This window comes from Podarcis filfolensis, assembly GCF_964270895.1.
Source record: "Podarcis filfolensis genome assembly, chromosome: 6".
Taxonomy (NCBI): domain Eukaryota; kingdom Metazoa; phylum Chordata; class Lepidosauria; order Squamata; family Lacertidae; genus Podarcis; species Podarcis filfolensis.
Window position 1 is genome coordinate 36,354,545 of NC_139609.1, and position 20,460 is coordinate 36,375,004.

Here is a 20,460-nt window from a genome sequence, read left to right on the forward strand (position 1 = left end):
TCTTATCCATTCACAGTTCTCAGGAATCAAACCAGAATTTGTAACAAGAGTTTTTCTTCTACCATGGGCCCCCATTTGTGGAATGTTTTCCCCCTGGAGGCTCACCTGGTGTCTTCATTACATATCCTTAGGCACCAGGCAAAAATGTTCCTCTTCAACCCTGCCTTTGGCTGATTAAACAATCTGTGACCTTTAAAATATGGCAGGTTTCTTTTTTTGGGGGGGGGGGGTTGCTGTTGTTTTATCATTACGTTATGTATTTTGTGTTTTTATACTGTAAACCACCCTATGATCTTCAGATGAAAGCCAGTATATAAATTTAATAAATAATTAAAATAAGCAAACATGCACTTTGTAGAAATGAACCAAAAAAAACCACAACCCTGTTCTTGCATTGATTTTTGTTGTTCTTTCTCAGCATCATTGCTTGATGTGTGGCAACCTCACAACTCAAATGAGGTTTCTAGGAGTGTCTTGGGGAAAGCGAATGGAGATAAAGAGAGCCATTAAGTGGGGAGGGGCGGTCAATTTTCCAAGGCCTAGGGGAAAAGGCATTAAGTTCCTCTTTTTGGGGGGGGGGAGTTATTAGAAGCTTCCAGAATACTCTACACCAATTTAATTAATGCACCCAAATTACTTGATCCCTTACTTCCATGGAAGAACAGCAATCAGTATAGTTTGGCATTTCAAGGGTAACTGCAGAGCTGTATTTTTAAAATCTATATTGAGTGCAAAATATAATGAAAACTGCTCATAAGTGTCACTTTCGTGTTCGTGGGAGGAAAGAATTCTGTGGAACATAATTTTTTGCCATGTGATGCACCGTTTCTCATAATCACACAAAACAGCATTAGTAAATGTAAAAAATGGAGCATTTCCCACACTTGGCCATGAGTAAAATGAAAGGAGTCTATTAAATGTATTGCCTTAATGTTATCAGAGAGCAGGGGAAACCATGGAAAGTTGAAGGAGGGAGGTGGGGAAACAAATTAGTACTTTCCAGTCATGTCATTACATGTTGACCTTGTATGTAATGTCTCTTCTTGTTTGCACTACCAAGTTGGTTAATGCATACTAAAAGTTTATTTATTTATAAATTCAAAACCCTTTTGGTTTAAAATGTTGGTTTTAATGCTTTCTGTGTTCCCTCAACTGCCAAAATGTGGAGCCATTACACCTGCTGTTAAAGGCCACATTCAAAAACCATTTCTCTTGGGAGGCATATGTTATCATCCTACCTCATGCTTCCCATTCAATACCACTTGAAGCAGTTGTACCCTCATTATTTTCACAGTATTCCTGAAGTTCAGCTCCCATCTTTTCGCTTGGTTTTCTTAATTTTATTGTTCAGAAGTGAAATACTTAGGAACATCATGAACCAGAGATTTAACATCATCCATTAACTGAATAGCCAAAGATTCTGGAGCATGATCTGAAACACCAGTTGTATCAATGTAACATGTAAAATGTATGTAACAGCAGAAGTATAAGCATGTGCCAAATTATCTGAATTGTTCCAATATGGTAGTTTGAGGCTGCCTGTGTATAACCTCTTTCTGTGTACACAGCTCTGCTCTTAATGAAATGTCAACACTGGTGCAATCTATGTATTTATGGTTTGTTTGTTTCTGTTTTTTGTCCTTAGCCTTTAGGACAAAGTGGGGTGTCTGTTTAAGTAAATAAGGAACTCCAGACCAGTTTATAAATTTCAGTCATATATCATGTTTTATTGCTTTTTTAAAAAATCAGTATGGCAGCAATATTAAAGGAGGACGAGCAGATGGCATTGCCTAGTGAAAAACCTTCACACAAGATGATGTCGTTCTACATGTGCCTGCTAAGAATTAGTAATTTTGAATGTATTGCCTCTCTCACTTTCCGTGACTTGCTCTATACTATGGTATGTTTGGATACATTCAGATGGAAAATAGTCTGTCAATTTTATCACATAAAATAACAAATTTCCAAATGTTTTATCTGAGTGGGATTCCCTCCCTGCCGCCTGCAATTGTAAGACATACCACTTTTCATGACATGGGGATATTAAAACACTTTCAAGTAACTACAACTTGGGTAATAAAGGACATTCCTGCTACCAATAAATCCCAATAAGCTGCCACCCTGTACATTTACTAGAGAGTAAGCCTGGTTGGACACAGGTGGGTTTACTCATGAATAAACACGAAGCTTGGAGTCAGCATAGGGCATACTGGGGCAAAGTGGGAAGGCTCAGCGGCAGTCAAGGAGTTGGGTATATGGGGCTGACTAGAGCTGCAGGGCATGCATGTGAACTTCCTGGCCTTATCACCTTAATAATAATAAATAATAATAATAAATTTTATTTATATCCCGCCCTCCCCAGCCGAAGCCGGGCTCAGGGCGGCTAACAACATTCAAATAATCAAACAATCAAATAAAACAACATTCTAAAAATATTTCACTATAAAAATTAATTAAAATCAAGTTGATGGCAACCATTAAGCAAAACTCTGTGCAGGTTACCAGCGGAGGGAGTCAGGCTGCGCCCTGACCAAAGGCCTGGTGGAACAACTCTGTCTTGCAGGCCCTGCGGAAAGATGTCAGGTCCCGCAGGGCCCTAGTCTCTTGTGACAGAGCGTTCCACCAGATTGGAGCCGCAGCCGAGAAGGCCCTGGCTCTAGTTGAGGCCAGCCTAACCTCTCTGAGGCCTGGGACCTTCAGGATGTTTTTATTTGCAGACCGTAGGTTTCTTTGTGGGGCATACCAGGAGAGGCGGTCCCGTAGGTACCTTGCAGTTTCTATCAGCACAGCTGCCATCATTGTGGGCAAACCAAGAGCGTCAACGTGGTACAGGGGTTAGCGTTGAACAAGGACCTGGCAGAGTTGGGTTTAAATCCCCAATCAGCCATTAAGGTCACTGGGTGACCTTGGGTCAGTCACTCTCTCACACACAGGATTCTTGGCAGGCTGAAATGAAGAGAGGGAGAACTATGTCCACCATTTTTAACTCCTTGGAGGATAGTTGAGATATAAATGATCTATAAAATAAAAAAGCAGCCCACTTGTTCACAAGCCAGAACGTCATTCTCTCCCCCCAACAGTCTGGTGTTGCATAGGAATGGGTAAGAAGAGTGACTAATACTCACCTGTAAATCTCCCCCTCCTCCCTGAAAAACCCCCCTAACTGGGCTGGTGGTTTTTGTAAGCAGCTGAGAATAATAGCACTTGAAGAGAGAGGGGAGGGAGCTTGGCTAGGCCAGACATGCACAACCCACTAGACTCAGAACACATTCTGTCAGTCATGTATCCTGCCAGTGCTTGACTAGAAGCTAAGATGTCAAGAGCATCAGACCAGTTTTTATGCTAACAGGGTCCTCTAATCCTTAGTTATCATGCTCAGGTTTACCCTCACAGTTGTTGCCTCAAAACCATTTAATCTATTCTGCAGCAGCTGGAAGTGCCAGCAATATTGTGCAAGTGTTGGGTAATGGGGCTGGTTGTGCAAAACTTAATTGCAAAATTATTAATGTGCTCTAAGTTGCAAATTACTGCTGACATGAAAGAAAGCCCAATACTGATTATTTGTTCAGCTGACTTGGCATGTGGTGCTGTATAACTATATATATATTTACTCAGGGAATAAAGTTCTAATAATCAGAAATGACTTCTGTTCTTACTATGTAGGAACAATACCAAAGCAGCTGATTAATTAGTGAGCAATGTATTTATGAGTGAATTTCTGAGAGGCTAACGAAAGACTAATAGCAATGTGTCTAAAATGATGTGTAATTGGGGAAGGTTCTCTATAAAAAATAACACTTGGCCTTGTTTTAAATTATGCCCTTGTAGTTCCCTAAATTAATATTGATTTATACATCTTGATGCCTGGGATTTTGCAAGATAGCATTTGTAAGAAAAACCACAACTTTGTTTTGTGGGCTGGGGAAAGCACTGTATTTACACAACAATATATTCTTAGGCTGTAATGTCATTTATGCAGCAAAGGGAAAGAGAAGGCAGAGCAATTTGCAAGCACACGTTGAGTATGGGTAAGTTCTTTTTTTATTTAATGTCAGTGTCATTTTACTCAGCAATGAGAAGCATGCAAGCAAGTGAAACAAACGCAGCAACAAGTCAAATGCTAAAATACGTGCTACAGTCCATTATATATGTGTTCATATCTGATGTGAAGCACTGACTGATCCTGTAATCCTAATTGTAAGGAGCTACTGTTGGCGTGTGCTCATCCATTAGAGTGTCTCCTTGTGCTTCTGCTGTGGCACATTCTGTCGGTGAATTTGCACTGGCATAGTTTGTTCAGGTGGGGAACAGTCAGTAGCTTAGCAGTACAGCATCTGCTTTGCATGCAGAAGGTTCAAGGTTCAGTCCTCAGCATATCCAGGTGGGTTTGGACAGAAACCTGCCTGAAACCCTGGAGAGCCACTGCCAGTCAGTTTTCGGACAATACACAGCTAGATGGATAAATGGTCAGAATCTGTATAAGGCAGCTTCTTATGTCCTAGGTAGCTTTCATTCTGCTCAGGAGGTTGTAGACTCTCCTACGTTGGAGGTTTTTAAGCAGAGGTTATGTGGCCATCTGTCATGGTCATGAATGTTTTAGCTGAGATTCCTGCTCTCCATAGTCACTTGAGCCCTTTAGGTATAAGGGACTTGAAAGGAGCTCCCTGTACGGAGATCATAGCTGTCAACGTTTCCCTTTTAAATTCCCTTATTCCGAATAGGATTCCTCACAAGAAAAGGGAAAAGTTGACAGCTATGACGGAGATGGTGATATTATGTTGAAAATCTATGAACATCTACGATTGTATGGCTCTATCCAAATCACATAACACATTCCTTGGTGGTGGGTAGTGGGGTGTTTTTCTGTAGCCTTTCTGAGGTACCCAGACTAAAAACTGGTTGCAGCTTTGGATTTGGACGTCATGATGAAATTGTTTGCTTATCTTTTGGTCTCCTGATAAATGACAAATTTCTTCATGTAGCCGGTTCAATGGCTTAGATTCATAGCAAATTTATTTTCACTAATGTTGATTATTAGGCTGACCATTCGATGAAGATGTAGACTAAGATGAGTGGTTTTGGTAGTGTATCATTGCTGATTTAATCCATAATTGTAATTATTTTATTTTAATTAATCTTGAAGCCACAATTATTACCTTGGGAGAATATTTGGTCCTGTTTGAATTATTATTATTATTATTATTATTATTATTATTATTATTATTTATGCCCCGCCCATCCGACTGGGTTTCCCCAGCCACTCTGGGTGGCTCCCAACTGAATATTAAAAACACAATACAACATTAAACATTAAAAGCTTCCCTAAAAAAGGGCTGCCTTCAGATGTCTTTTAAAAGTAAGAGAGTTTATTTTATACCTTTAGGTATAAGGGACTTGAAAGGAGTTCCCTGTACAGAGATGGGGATATTGTGTAGAAAATCTTAGAAAGTCTACTCCAAAGTAACTCCAGCTGAGATCAACAGGTCTTACTTCCAAGGAAGGGCATATAGGATGGCAGCCTTAGTATCCCTAGCAGATTGGCCACTTGCAAACCACAATCAAGCACCTTGCCCTGCCTCAAGTGCCTGCAGGGCAACTAATTCGTCAGTGAAAACAAATCCAGATGGCTCTAGCAAGTTAGGAGGAGGGAGCAGTAGGAAAGCATTAAGGTATTTTAACGATACATGTTCATGTTAAGGATTATTTGATAACCACAAACAGCAATATATTTTAACAAGCACAAACTTTTAGACATCTTAAACAATGTGAAACCATTGCAATATCTTTCTGAGGAGAGAAAGAGATGTCTAAACAGCAGGTTATCTAATTTATGGCTCTGGTCTGATTCCTATTTACAACACATTTGCAGTTCTTCACTTACGTTTTGCTCCCTTCCAAAATCTTGGCAATGTTCTCTTTTTCAGAGCACTGACAGTATCTCAGAGTACTATTTGCACAACTGAGCCCTCCTGCAAAGTGGTGGCTGGAGTATATTAGTCTACCATTCTTATTGTATTTTCTAATTTTTCAGAGAAGTGTACAACTGCAGACATATTCAAAAGGCCTACCCTTGCATCATCATCATCATCTTTATTATTATTATTATTATTATTATTATTATTATTATTATTATTATACCACCCCTTATCAGAAGATCCCAGGGCAGTGTACAAATATTAAAAATACAATACAGTACATCAGTGATGAACACAAAATAAAAACATAATATAAAACATAATGACAGACAACCTAATAATAAAATAGTTATAATAACAATCCACTCTCCCACACATTCACTGACCATAGGTAATTTAATAGCTATAGTCCTAGGTAAGGTGGAATGTTTTTGCCTGGCACCTAAAGACATGTAGTGATGGTACCAGGTAAGCCTCTCTTGGAAGATTAGTATTCAAAAATTGGGGCGCCACCACAGAAAAGGCCCGTTCTCTTGTTGCCACCCTGTTACACCATTACTGTATAATGCTGGGAGTTAGGGATTAGAAAGGGCCAGTCAAAAATGGATAATACATGGATATGCCAAGACTTGAGCCTGGGACCCACGGGACCCACTGAACAAAAACTCCCATGCTATCCAGGGCTAATGGGAGCTGTTGTTCAGAAATAACTGGATGTTCAAAGGTTCCCCACACCTGTTCTGTATGATCTATGGTCCTGCCCATAGTAGCGAAGCACAAAACATCTGGTTGGTTGGACAAAACTTCTGGTGTCATTCTTTAAATACGGCAGGGCATATTTCTGAAGTCTTCACATGAAAGCTATTACACTCAGTCACAGTTAAGATAAGCTTTCATTTAATGAGTGTAATAATGAATAATATAGTTCTTTTCTGTATTATTATTCTGTTGAGTAAAAATATGTAAAAGGGATACTGAGAGTTATGTTTCCACAAGGGAAGTTTCTGTCACATCCTTTATGTTGGAAATCCCCTCCTATCTCCACAAAGCCAATGTGGAATGAATGGGGTGTGTCATGAAGGGCTATTCCTAGAGGGAGAATTGACGGAAATGGGAGACCTTCTTGCATGAGTTGCATTGCCATCTGCTCAAGCAGAATGTCCTCTGGATCCTACCAATAAAACCCCTTAAACGTCAGTTTGCTTCATCTGCCTGGAGCAGTAAGTTGCTCTTTAGAAACAAAGCACTAAAAATGGAAAGATAAACTAATATCCCCAGTTCATGACAGATAAACACTGAAATTATTATAATTACATTAACAAGCCAATGCTAGCTCATTTCTTTTCTCCTTTGCCAATAAATAAATAAATGAAATTATGCTACATGAAACAAAAATTAGAACTTACAATTTATTGAAAATTGGGTACAATAATGGTACTTTAAAAGCAGGAAATGTACTTGAACTACAAAATATATACCAACCAACAATTCGACGGCCAGTGCTTTTTTTCTGGGGGGATGCAGGGATACACATACCCCTAAACATTTTGTGAATCAAAGTTTGACCTCATTGAGAGGCAGTATTTCAGTGTGAGTAGGAAAAGTGAGTAGGAGGAGAGTACCCCTAGACTTTTTTAAAAAACAAAAAAACAAAAAAAGCACTGGACAAGATTATAGAATATTTTGAATTTATGTCCATCCACATGCCTTTCTGGAGTTGTTCCAATTGTGTCCATTTAAGAACTAAGTTCAATACCAAAATAGTCTTGTGTGTTGGGCTGAGGTGGGGGTCGCCTTGGTCTATACATACTTGTTATTCATACTTCTAGTCTATTTAAGTGCCACTCTTGACTGTTTTTGTCTTGTTTTGGGAACTTGGAGCAGATTAGAGATTCTGCTTTCTCTGCTGCTCTCCAGTCTGCTTCCCTGAGGTGAAGAAGGTGGTCTCAGATATGATCAGGACTTTCATGATAATTGTCTGAGGAAACTTTGGTTTCAATGCCAGGGTGACTTGGCACCTAGGCTATTGCCATTGTGACAATCAAGGGGCTGTCCAGACATGTTATTGGACTCTGGATCTCATTTTCCCAACTGGATAGGAAAGTGGTCTGAAAGTGGAGGATTCTGTTATCATGACCAGTTCACTTCCTGTTGAGATTTAGGTCAGTGGTAGAGGACATGCTTTGCATGCAGCAGTTCCCAGATTTCACACCTTAGCATCTTCTTGTAAAACAGTTCAGAAAGCTGGGACATACTTCTACTGAAGGCAGCCTTGCTCAAACTGTTGCCCTCCATATGTTTTGTACTACAAATCCCATTAGCCTGAGCTTGCATGCCCAGTAGCGGTGTATTATTGGAATTGTAATCAAAAACATCTGGAGGGCACCAGGTAGGGGAGGGCAGACCTATGGCTTTGAAGAGCTTTGCAGTCAGGCACTTGCAGATGGTACTGGGCAAGCCATTATGGTGTGACCTCAGAGAAAAAACAACTCTTGATGGGCACCAGAAGTGTGGAAATATTTCTCTCATACACTTTACAGATAGCTGAATATGTGAGGTTGTTTGGGAGTAGGGAATGGATTTGTAATTTATTTTCATTTTTGCCTCATTTATTGTTCATGCAATGCCTAGAGCATAACTTTCTTATAATAAAAGAAATGCATTCATTCACCATTCAAAGTGACATCAATAAAGCAAGAGTTTATCATTGTTAACACTTTTAAAGAAGAAAATAATAAAAAAGATTGTTAAAATTAGATGTAAAATGCATGGATGTTTCTCTGCTTCTATTTTTTGCTAGGTTACAAATTGTATGCTTTGACTAGAACCAAGTTTGTTCGAAATCTGTGGAACTTGATTTCCAGCAAACGTGTTTAGGATCAGAGCACTACTGGGAAAAGATTGACATGGCAAGGTTTAGAGGGTAATTGTTTTGCACCACAAATGTAATAAGTTTGTACCCTTTGGCGATATGCTCAGCCAAGGTTCATCTGTTATAAAAATCTTAATTTTTGTGAACACTGGAAAGCCAATTCATGCCCTTAGAACGGCTAGTTAAGAAGATAAATATCTAATTAAACAAGCAGTGTTATCTACTTCAAGCAATAACTTCAGTCATGGGTGAATATATAAAATAAAAGTTTTCAAACCATCTTTATTATTTTTTTAAAACAATATGAAGACATCTGGGGAAATAGCCAAGGTTGCTGCTTTGAATTTCATTTTAGGAAAAAGCCAAATATTTATCAGACAGAGATCTGGGACTTGCTTTTTCTTTCCCTGAGAGATTATTTTTCTTCATTTCATTCTCTCCCTTGGACCGTGATGGGGGAAGATGCCTACACATCAGGGAAAACCCCTTCCTTCTTAACGTTAGGTTTTTTGCGTGGATATATTTTGGTATGGAAGAAAGTGTGAGGGTCCCCCCCTCCCAACTGTAGTCTAAAGTGCTACATCTAAGAAAAGGTTTAATACTAGGCCCTAAGTCTTACCAGGGATGAGAAATATGTGGCCTTCCAGATGTTCTTGGATTCCAACTCTTATGAATTCCATCCAGCATGGCCAATGATTGGGGGTGATGGGAGGGCAACAGGTTCCCCATCTCTTTTGGAAACAGTGTAACTATTATTGTGGAAGTTGCAGGTGGAAGAGGCAAATTTTCTGTCGGACCCACCTACTCCACACACACACACATACACACATAAAAGTCAAGTGAACACAGAGCATGCTTTGCTCCTTGGTTACAGTTTGTATCAGTGGTGGTTTCTCTGTAGGACTCAGTAGTTCTTATCTGCTACACAGTAACCAACAGGGCAACCTAACAGCCTTTGATGTAAATCCCAAATCATTGACACGCTGGTGCAAGGGCTGTTGGATCCTCCTGAAAATTAGCTGCCAATTCTTGCTGCCTCATCAAGCTTGTGCTGCCAAAATGGGTGCATCTGGAACACCAGGCTTCTCCAATATTCACCAGAGAGCTATATCAGGACAGGCCCAGACTCTTTCTTTACAAGGCCTGTAGTTTACTCATCCTTTCTTCTCCACCACTTCTCTCCATTTATAGCAGCTGCTGCACAAGTTCCATAGTCTATCAGTCCATAACATTTTTATTGCTATGTAATATGGTTGTTCAAACATGATAATGTGTGAAACTGAGGCCTATCCAGCATCTACATGTTGCTAGCCTTGACTTGAAGCAAGCAGTTCTTGCACCACACATTTTCGAAAGTGTTACTTGTGGTTAAAGGTTAAAGGAAGTAATTGGATATTATCAGCACTATATATAAAACAGCACAGAAATGGATTAAAGGAGGTCACTACTGTCTTCCAAGATTCCCACTGGTGCCTTTGAGGGACACAGGAATACTGTGTGAACAAAGTCAGGGTGATTTTTATACTCCATATTCCAGTGGATTGGAAATATAAAATATGTATTGCTCATCACTACTCTTCAGTTTGGTCTCTAGTGGGCTGAAGATTCCAATCATGCCTTTCACTGAGCTGACTTTGAACCGTTGTTTTTAAAAGGCACTCTCACATAGCATTCATAATTAAATGTTCCTTAATATGATCATCAAAATAGATCAACCTATGATGTGTTTAGCATTCATTTGAAATGCATCCTTATCTTTGCTATGCCCTGAGTGAGACACTTCTTTGCTAATTTATAGATTGCATTGACTTATTCAGAGCACCCTAAACAGCTTGAAATGTAGCAGTTCTTAATAAATTGATACCATAGAAAGTGGCAATTAAGTGAACAGTATTTTACTTGGAGTTCTAATGTGCACATATATATCAAAATATTTAAATTTGCCTTTTAAAAAAATAAAGCCAGATGGTTATGATTTTGGCTGTCTTTCTGACTTAGATAATGGTTTCAATTTTAGCATAATTTTCTAAGAACTAAATCCAATTGTGTAATCAATAAAAAATATGCTTTGGTAAACAAGTGAGGTCAGTGATATCCATTTAATTACACTGCTTCCCCCCTACATAAGGAAAGAAGAAATATGAATAAAGTGGTAGCTCTTAAACAAATGTTGAACACATTCAAGATTGCAAAAAATTGTTTGTTTTTAGCTGTAATTTTTTTTTAAAAAAGAACTCCCCTTGTTTGGCATGTGCAATTGCTTAGTATGAATGGTTTAATTTGTGCCTTTCTTAGGCTTGATGGTTGGGTGAGAGCTTGCTTCAGTAGCACAAAGCAGATAGCACTGAAACCACTGCTAAAATGGAGGAAAATAGTTCTGCTGGTGACTAGTGGATGTGCATTTTGTGCCAGCAAATGAACAATTAGGATCTCACTTTAAACTCTCAATTGTTTGTGGCCACATTGGTTCCTGCCTGCCACCTGACATCATGTGGGGTGGGTGGGCATGGTTTGGGGAGAATATCCTCACAGGCCAAACTGGGACCCCTTGGTGGGTCAAATTTGACCCGCAGGACAGAGTTTCCAGAGTTTTGAAAAGAGTTTTATGCATTTATTTGTACTGTCAATGTTAAAAAAAATAGCATGGTGGTTAATAGCATAAAAGCAAAATAATTTCACCCATAAAAGAAATATAAAATAAAGCACACGTCAGTTGGTTAAATTAATACATCAACATCGCTAGATCACCCCTCAGAGAAACTCGGCATGAAAATATATCAGAAGGAAACTACATCTGGAATTTGGGTCAATTCATGCCTGTCTTAAATAGTCTACTGCAAGGGCTTGGTCTGACATATGAGTGACCATACTACTATTTGTAGTACTGTACAGTTACCCTGTACAGCAGTGATACTATTAGAATATCAAAAAGAGTTCCTGCCCAAGGGTTTATAACTTATCCTTTTTTGGAAAGCCTTCATATCATATTTGAAATTAACTTATTCTGTCCAATCAATTCCATTTTGAAAAGGAACAAGGGGTGTTCTAGAACAGGCTTCTCCAATATGTTACCCTCTAGATATTTTTTGTACAATTCCCATAATCCCTGACGATTAGCCATGCTGTGTGGTAGTTGGTCCAAACCATTAACAGCTCCAGGTCAAGGAAGGCCAAACAAGAAGATTACTTTTAGATTATCCAGGTTATGGTCTGAAGGCACATGAAGCCACCACTTTGCTGAACCTAAGAAAGTCTAGCCCTGGTCTGTGCCTGGATTGGAGACCACCTGGGAACCACATGTATGCCACATGGATCCATGATGGAAGAAAATCAAGATATAAGTGTGAGAAAAAGCAATAAATGAATAGAATAATATTGAGCGAAGGGATGTTTTAACTCAACCGGTAGAGGTTCTTCAGTGTCCCATTGTAGTGTGGTGCAGTATATCTGTGGTACTATCATACTTGTCAACTGTGCTTATTTTGGACCACAGTTCAGAGAACAGCATGTTAAAACATTCCCCTCCCTTGCCAGAATGTCCCACAACACAAACTGTTTTGTAGGCGTGACACAATTTTAAAAGCTATGTGCAAAGTAGTGATGTCTGAGAGGGGATATTTTACATTGGAGCCATTTTACATGCACCCCAAATCCATATCACTTCTTGCTTGCATGCTTTGTCTGTTCCTGATAAAAACAGAAGTCTGCCACTTATTTAGTGCTGCATTCCTTAGCATAGATAATATCTTCTGTAACCATGGTTTCACCTATCTGCATTTGCAATCTATATATTTAAAATATAGACTTTGCAGTTGGCAGACTAGGATAACACCATCTTTGTTTGCAAAAGAAAATTGATAAATTTAGGTCTAAAATGGGAGGCATTTGTCAGAAGGCCAGATGCTTATCACACTTAAACAAAAGTAACTCCATTAAACTCAATAAAGTTAATCTGGATTTATGCCAATATTATGCAGAGTACAGTTTGTTCCCTAAAGCAAGAACAGTTAAAGGGTAAAGCATTTCATTCTTACTCCCTTTCCTGGATATTATCGGTTCCTTTCCAGTTTACATTTCAGAAGTTTTCTTTTTAAAGATCGCTGGTAATTGGGGAGAAGGGAGAAAATGAAAATAGAAGGAACAGAGGAATGAAAAGGGAGCAAAAACTGCAAGGCAGTGTATAGGAATGAAGAAAGCAGGTTGTACTTCCTTCCTTTCCATGAAAAAGAATGATCTTGGACCCTGGAGAGCTTCTCAGGATTCTTCACTTGCTACTATCTCTGTCTGGAGTTGCTCCTGGCTGTTTCCATCTCATAATAAAAAGTACAGTATATCTCTTCCTCCCTCTGCTTTTTCAACAACTGTGAGCCTGAATGATGCCACAGGTTCTACTCTTGCCTTTCTTCCTGCCTATGCTTTTGGGATCATCCAGTACCATGGGAACAATGAAAGTCGTCCAGTAAGTTATGTATTAGCTGTTAGGATATCGTCCTACTTTCATGTAGGACCCTGGTAGAGACACATGCCCAACTGGCATGTTCTCTCCCTCCTGGTCGGTCATTCAGGAGCTTCAAAAGCTTTCTCCAGCCTGAACATCACAACGACTGATACCAAAAGGCATTAGCATGCTTAGGGATCCTTCAGAGTATTGGTGGTTCAAGTAACAAGACTCAATAGCTCAGCAATTTGGCTAATCTACGTTTATTTACCTATAATACACTTGGAGAATTCTGACTTAGCTCCTTCCTCTTTCACATTAGACAGCAAAGAGAAAGAAACAAAGGACAATAGTCCTACATTCCGGAACACAGTAGTACAAAACATCCTGTCTCCGTCACTTCCCACACTGTGGAATGAAAACATACACCGTCATGTGATAGACAACAATCCCATGACTCCAAACACGGAGCAAGAATCCTAACATTAGCTGTAGAAACATTGCAGAATGGGAAGAGTAAGTTCTACTCCTGGTCTTGACCCTGAAGGCCAGAGATGTTTCACATTTCTTTCCACCATCAAGGATTTGGTGCAAAGTGCCATCCCATATTAAACCATTGTTTGTGGATTTGCTGCCTTTATAGATGGAGGTGATCACAGATCAAGTTGTCATGAGAGAGTAACGTAAGAACTTGTGTGAAACCCCTTATAGCTAAGCTCTGACTCTTGGAGCGGGGCGGGGGGGGGGCATAAATAATTGAACTTGTCCAAGGAAGGGAAAGTGCTCTTCACTGCGTCACTTTCTCTTCCATCAGATCAGATGCTTCAGACCCGGTAAAGGTATGTGCAAGTCCCCACTCCCAAAAGTGAAATATCTACTGCAGATGCCCATTTGCAGTCACCAGCTGTCAGTGCTTCTAGTATGGGAGCAATCCTTATGTGTATTTTAAAGGCTGTAACAAAAGCATCAAAATATGCAAGGAATGCAATGAAAATGGCATTTTCTTAAAGTCATTGGTTTATCAAGTTTCAGATGTTTCTGCTGAAGATGAGAAGGAGAACGTTGTGTGGCAACTTTCTGCCCAAATCTTCCAGGGTTTCTCACTTAAAAGCAATGATATTAGGATACTAGCTGGCTCGCCTTTCCTCCATAACGCCATTTAACGCCCATTCTGTTCTGCTTGTTGCTAAATTTTCATTACTATATCCTTCAAACATATGCCAAATATAATATGAAGGGTTTCCTTCAATCATCATAGGCTATTTGACTTCTTGCCTTTAATACAATGCTCATAGTGCTTGTGTGAAAGTGTATACAGCCCAAGAGGTTGTTTTCATACTGTGATAATAACACCAAAGAGAATTTCCAATAGATGTAGACACAAACAGCATAGAACCAGTCCTACTAAGTGCAGAGAGAGCCCATTTAGGAATGTGTGCTGCATTTCTGGGTATCCTACAAGTACTTGTTAGTTTCTCTAAATGTGTTTTCTCCCATTGAGTCTCTCCCATTGTGCTTACCAGGCTAATTACACAATCCATATGTATGTCAGCCTGAGAGACTGCAACTCAGACATTGTTGTGCAACAACAACACTTTATTACAGTCGTAGACCAGCATAAGGAGGGAGGGGTACAATCTTTTAAAATCATTTAAAATCTTTTTAATTTTTTTTTAAAAAAACTTTAAAAAAATTACTTGTATATTTATTGTACAGCTGGGTTTTGTCATCTTTTGCTGCAAGTCCTCAGAAGATCTCAAGGGCAGAGGTACCAACTTGTGCCCAAGATTGAGTGGGCCCAGGGCATATTGAGTGTGTGTGACATCATGCATGTTGTGTGACATCGGGAGGAGTCCAACATGGCACAGCTTCAATAGCCGGTGGCTCCTCCTCTCATATTCTCAGGAGGAGCCGGCCATTGAACCACACTGCTCTTGGCTCCACACTTGGCCTCCTCCACCACCTCAACATTGAGGGGGCCTGGCCCCCTCCCCACAGATCCTGAGGGGTCGAAGACACCTCAACCCTATAGAGTTGGCACCAGTGCTCAAGGTCATGATCATATGGAATGATTGCAAACAAAGAATGATGATCCTTGCCTTTTGCTATAAAAAAATTATATATTCATGAAGAGTTGTTGTCAGTGGAATGGATAGGTCAGAGAGGGAGGCAGAGCAGTCATCTCTGATGATTCCAGAACTTCAATATGTATTTTCAAACTTCAGGTCCTATTGTGCTTCTGGCAGGAAATTGTGCTTCTAAGTTTGCTAAGTAGCTTTATTTCAATTTCTAGAGTAGGCTAGGCAAGTTAGCCTGCCTGCCTGGGTAGTGAGATGGATCTATCCCACACTCACAAATATAAGATGCCCTTTTCTACCTTCCCTGCTTTCTACCCTTTGCATTGAAAGTGGATGGAACAACAGGGATATATTTATGGAGGAAAAGGCTCTCAATGGTTACTGGCTGTGATGGCTATCCTTTGCGTCCATGGCCAGAGGCAGTAATGCTTCTGAAAACCTGTTGCCTGAAACCACAGGAGGGAGGAGTGCTCTTGTACTCTGGTCCTGCTAGATGGGTCATTGACCTCATTCAGCAAGCTCTTCTAATGTTATTATGTCATTTTGTGACTAATTGCAAGGGCTGATTCAGACTCGCATGAGTTTGTAAAGTATTTTAAGATTTTTTTCCCCCAGCAACTTGAACCCTCTACCCAACTCAAATGCTAGGATCCCTTTTTAGTGCACTTCCAGGATGAACAGAAACTATACATTCCACATATATTTTAGGAGCTTGGTAGCTTATTTAGCCAGTTCTAAACAGTTCTCTGTCATAATATAACAAAATATGAAGAAATCTAAGCATCTAGGAAAGTTTTAACATCTAGTAGTAGTAGGTGTGTGTGTGTGTGTGTGTGTGTGTGTGTGTGTGTGTGTGTGTGTGATGTATACTCTTGTGGTTATATCAGAATGAAATTCCCAGCTTCTGAAATGGATGGAAAGAGAGCTGCAGACACTGCAGAGCTCAGGCAGGCAAACCAGGGAAAAATCCCTCCCAGTTCGAACCACATGGGATAAGATATGAGAATATTGTGTAAGATAGGCAAGCAATTATTTTCTAGTGCAGGTAAAAAGAATTTCATCCCATCAGATTATATGAAACAAGCAGAAATTGCCATGTGCTTGTAACAGCTTAGCTAAGCTTGTTAAAGAGAAAGATAGTGCCTTTAGCAAAATATTAAGTGAATATGGCTGAAAACTGAACAGCTGCAGAACTTACCCAAGACAATGATGGATAGCGGCTGCCTACCTTGGGTACTATCGCAACCCATGCTCAAGATAAACTAATGTATAAAATCTGTTACTTTAATGGACTGATTTAAAATGGACACCCCAAAATACAATTATGTACAACAGTATATTGGCAATGTCACTCATTCATCCTATATATTAAAAACTGAGCATTTGCAGTTGGCATACAGAAATAAAACAAACTCACTAATGTGGAGAAGCATTGAAATTGATTCATTTTTCATAAAACTAAAAGACGAAATGCTAACAACTGAAGCTGAAGAGGATAAGAGCTCTGCTGGAGCAGACCAAAGGTTTATCTGGTTCAATATCCTGGTTTTACGGTGTAGAATCAGATACCTCCAGGAAGCCCTCAAGCAGGGCATAAAGGTAATACCTCTCTTTACACACTCTGCCTGCTTCCCCCAAAACTGGCATTGAGTGGCATATAATTTCAGAATATGGGGGTTCTGTTTAGCTAACCTGGCTATTAGCTATTCATCCACCTATGCCCCATTTATTTGACCAATCCCCCCTTTAAGCAAGTGGCAGTGTGCCCCATACATTATGTATTGCCACATATACACATCAACATAGATTTGTGTAAGGCATGGCCATTTTATTTTCAGATCTTTTCCTAACTATTCCTAGTTTGGAATTTACCCGTTTATGTTGCTATATTACTAAGCTATCGACTACCCAAAGTTTCTTTTTGTGTTTTGTTGTTGTTGTTTAGTCATGTCCGACTCTTCGTGACCCCATGGACCAGAGCACGCCAGGCACGTCTTCCACTGCCTCCCACAGTTTGGTCAAACTCATGTTAGTAGTTTCGAGAACACTGTCCAGCCATCTCGTCCTCTGTCATCCCCTTCTCCCTGTGCCCTCAATCTTTCCCAGCATCAGGGTCTTTTCCAGGGAGTCTTCTCTTCTCATGAGGTGGCCAAAGTACTGGAGCCTCAGCTTCAGGATCTGTCCTTCCAGTGAGCACTCAGGGCTGATTTCCTTAAGAATGGATAGGTTTGATCTTCTTGCAGTCCATGGGACTCTCAAGAGTCTCCTCCAGCACCATAATTCAAAAGCATTCAGTTCTCACCAGTGTGTATGTAATAATAGATTTTCTTTTTACCCAATGTTGGTTGAAAATCTCAAAACATCCCCAAAAATTGATGAGGCAGGACTTGCTGCTGCAGAAACCATATTGATTCTTCTTCAGCAAGTCTTGTTCTTCTCCATGCTTTATCATTCTGGCTTTAACAACACTTCCCATCAGTTTACTCAAGGGTTGCATTTTCCTTCACTCCTCCCCCCCACCACAAGTCTTTTTTCTTTCTTTCAAAATTGGTAGCACATTAGTTATATAATATCCAAACTGCAAAGTCATGTCATGAGTTGGAATATACCCTATTCAGCATTTTTTATTTGTTTAAAACATTTATTGATTCAAAATAATACTACAGCGCATGACTACATAACCCCTGTTTCAGTTACTTATCTTAAAACAATGAAATATTTTTAAATCAAAGTCAATCAGTTGATGAATTATTGGATTAAAACTATTTCAATCAGCCACATTTTGCATATAGTATATTGAATTTCAAAAATAGTGGGAGTCAGAAACAGGAATTATTATCAAAACCTTCATGAAGGTATAATAAATTTTATTTGCAAATTCAAAAAAACCAAACACCTGGTCAAGTTTCCATATTCACACTTTAATCATATTAACCACTAACATTTGTAAAATGTCATTTCCCACAACCTTATGAAACCCTCAATTAAGTTCTTGCTCTAGATAACTGACATTCATATCTAACTTTCATTTCATTGTAGCACCTCTGCAATTTTGTATTGTTCTGGCATAGCAGTTACTATTTGTCCCCTGAAGCACTTCTGTGTTCAAGCATCCAGATGAGGCTGTTCATTCCGTGTTCATTCTGCCTCTGGAATGTGGATTTCATATGTTTCAAACAATTGCTAGTTACATGATTATGAATCCCTTTAATAAATAGATAGGGGTGCTTAAAATAGCAAGGATAAGCCATATATACAAGACTAGATTATTCAACAATGGAGAGCATGCACTAACAAAGCCAAACCCAGAAACTGGGACCTGTGTATATTGCTGTCAATGCGAATAATACAAAATTATTTTAACAGATGGTGTCTTTCTGATTCCTCACGTTTATTTTTTGGGGGGAGAAGCAAAATGCACAGTAATTTATTTCCCTGGTTTCAGTTAACTTGTAGAGTAGATTTTGGCAGGAAACCCAGAGTATAAACTATTTCCTATTGAAGCCTATGATAACTGACTTTAAAAAATAAAAGAGAATGCTGGATTGCACCCATTCACTACAAAGTGAACAGCCTGTAAATTCCGTTTACTAAAACTTAGCCGTGTTGTCTGCCCTACTTAGCATCAAAACAAAACTATCATTTTGTGAATAACTGGATTTGAAACCAATTTGGAAGTGGATGTGAATGCTAACAATCCCCGCTTCACATGTAGGAAACAAATTGTTTGCATGGACAAGGAATCAAGAGGCAGACACCACCAAGCACCAGGAGTGAATTGACCAAAAGGGTATTTAAACATGACATACACAGCTAGCCCGTATCTCCAATGCAGAAGAGAGTTCAGTGTCTTGAAATAAAGTACTCAAGTGAGTCAGTAACCAGTCAGGACAACCCTGAACCAGAGGCAGAACTAGCTGCTCTGGCACCTGGAGTGGCGCACATGCTGTGCACTCAGGGGTGGGGCCATGGGGGCCGGGCAAGCATCCCAGAGGAGCGGGGCGAGCATCCAAGGGATGTGCCGCAGCAAGTGTTCCGGGGGCAAGCCGCCCATGGGTGCGGAGCGAGCTGCCCAGGGGGGATGGAGCCAGCTGCCTATGGCAGACTGTTTCCTGGGTGGTGGTGGGGAGCTGTGCCGCTTTGCCGTCCCTCTTCCTTTTGACAGCTCGGGGGAGGCTTCCTCCCCCCCAGAAGCAGCCCGGGAGTGAGGGGCAACGGCACACCGCCTGCCCACGACTCCCAAGCCTGCCCCGAGCTGTCAAAATAAAAGGGGAGGGGGGAAGGTAGCTGGCAAGGCAGTGTGGCTCCGCCCCTTCCCCCGACTGCTCGGGTTAGGCTTGGGAGTCGCGGACGAGCAGCACACCAAATGTCACTCCCCTCAGTGATGACACCTGGAGCGGACCACCCATACCGCCCCCCTTCCTCCGCCCCTGCCCTGAACATACCTTCTCCTGTTCTTCCCTTCTACTACCACCTGGTGTGAATTTCTCCTTTATCATGCTCAAAATTCAATTGCTACCCTGGAAGCATCTCTCCATCCATCATTTTTTGTTTTTTTATTAACAACAGCTCACTGGTCTTGCTGCAATGAGGAACAGCCAGTTTCTTGGGGGAGCAAAGAAAATGCTCACTACCATCTAAATGTGAGGTCATCAGCACATGAGTCACAGTTGACAAGCTATTGTTGCCCAAGCAGTGACTGACACACCAGCCAAAGTTGGTGGTAGGCACTCTTTGCCATGGAGGCCACCTGGGTACCAAGAGCATCCTTAAACTGCATACCTCCCCTTCCTTGCGGGAGGTATGCCCTTTTCACATTCCCAGTATTTGAAACAGGCTTCCCAAGGTAAATCTGTTTGTGACACCTAACCTGTTTTTTTATTCTGGCCAAGATTTGCATAGTGGCTTTGTTGTTGCTGGAAATTATATTATGGGATTTCTGCATTGTTCATCACTTTGAACTTGAAAATGGCGAAGTTGTATCCTTTTTAAAGTATGGAGTAAATGCTAGCAGCTAATTTGATAGCAGTCATTCTCACTGGCTTGCATGCATACTGCATACATAATGATGCTCCTGCAATAAATGGGTAGCTTTCCCACCTCTTAACTCATCTGAGAGTGCATTTACATGATCAAAATTCTACTAGGCTTGCTTCC

At 40.3% G+C, this 20,460-nt stretch overlaps 2 protein-coding genes and 1 long non-coding RNA gene across 4 annotated transcripts in view; 1 reads left to right on the plus strand and 2 right to left on the minus strand.

Moving 5' to 3' along the window:
- Positions 1 to 20,460, minus strand: part of LOC310765695 (uncharacterized protein) — a 557,351-nt gene that overhangs the window by 157,825 nt on the left and 379,066 nt on the right. The gene's annotated exons all lie outside the window — the stretch shown is intronic.
- NEGR1 (neuronal growth regulator 1) overlaps positions 1 to 20,460 on the plus strand; it is a 437,028-nt gene that overhangs the window by 107,551 nt on the left and 309,017 nt on the right. The gene's annotated exons all lie outside the window — the stretch shown is intronic.
- Positions 18,204 to 19,852, minus strand: LOC310764962. Its single transcript, XR_014549386.1, has 2 exons — positions 19,749 to 19,852; positions 18,204 to 18,452 (listed from the first exon to the last, which is right to left on the minus strand). It is a non-coding gene; the product is annotated as an uncharacterized lncRNA (long non-coding RNA).